This window comes from Arachis duranensis, chromosome 9 (assembly GCF_000817695.3).
Source record: "Arachis duranensis cultivar V14167 chromosome 9, aradu.V14167.gnm2.J7QH, whole genome shotgun sequence".
Taxonomy (NCBI): domain Eukaryota; kingdom Viridiplantae; phylum Streptophyta; class Magnoliopsida; order Fabales; family Fabaceae; genus Arachis; species Arachis duranensis.
The window spans coordinates 72186614-72187759 of NC_029780.3; the positions used below are offsets into that span (position 1 = coordinate 72186614).

At 40.1% G+C, this 1146-nt stretch overlaps 1 non-coding gene across 1 annotated transcript; it reads left to right on the top strand.

The window, feature by feature from the left end:
* The first annotated feature begins 332 nt into the window (after window positions 1-332).
* LOC127741795 (small nucleolar RNA R71) lies at window positions 333-441 on the top strand. The gene has a single exon (XR_008003000.1). It is a non-coding gene; the product is annotated as a small nucleolar RNA R71 (small nucleolar RNA).
* Window positions 442-1146: the final 705 nt, after the last annotated feature.

Sequence of the window (1146 nt, forward strand, 5' to 3'; positions counted from 1 at the left end):
TTCAGAGGAGGCTTTTTTAGTACTGCCGGATGCATCTTGCAATCCAATCAGATTCTGAGAAATCATATTGACTTGCTGAGTCAATATTTTGTTCTGAGCCAATATGGCATTCAGAGTATCAATCTCAAGAACTCCTTTCTTCTGAGTCATCCCATTATTCACAGGATTTCTTTCAGAAGTGTACATGAACTGGTTATTTGCAACCATCTCAATGAGTTCCTGGGCTTCTGTAGGTGTTTTCAGATGAAGAGATCCACCAGCAGAATGGTCCAATGACATATTGGACAATTCAGACAGACCATCATAGAATATACATATGATGCTCCATTCAGGAAGCATGTCAGAAGGACACCTTTTGGTTAATTGCTTGTATCTTTCCCAGGCTTCATAGAAGGATTCACCTTCCTTCTGTTTGAAGGTTTGGACGTCCACTCTAACCTTGCTCAGCTTTTGATGTGGAAAGAATTTGGTCAAGAAAGCGTTGACCAACTTATCCCAAGAGTTAAGGCTTTCTCTAGGTTGTGAGTCCAACCATGTTCTAGCTCTGTCTCTTACAGCAAAGGGAAAAAGCATAACTCTGTAGACCTCAGGATCAACCCCATTGGTCTTAACAGTATCACAGATCTGCAAGAATTCAGCTAAGAACTGATGAGGATCTTTCGATGGAAGTCCATGAAACTTGCAATTCTGCTGCATTAGAGAAACTAATTGAGGCTTAAGCTCAAAATTTTTTGCTCCAAAGGCAGGAATTAAGATGCTTCTTCCATAGAAGTTGGAAGTTGGTGCAGCATAGTCACCAAGCATCTTCCTTGCATATCTAGCATTGTTGTTGGGTTCGGCTGCCATGTCTGCTTCTTTTTCAAAATTTTCTGTAAGGTCCTCTTCGGAGTGTTGTGCTTTAGCTTCTCTTAGCTTCTTCGTCAGAGTCCTTTCAGGTTCAGGATCATCTTCAACAAGAATGTTTTTATCCCTATTTCTACTCATATGAAAAAGAAGAGAACAAAGGGAGTAGTAAAATTCTCTATGTCACAGTATAGAGATTCCTTGATGTGTTAGAAGAAAGGAAGAATAGAGGAATGAGGTAGAGAGAGAATGAGAAGAATTTGAACACAGAGGGAGAGAGAGGGTTCGAATTATAAGTAGAAG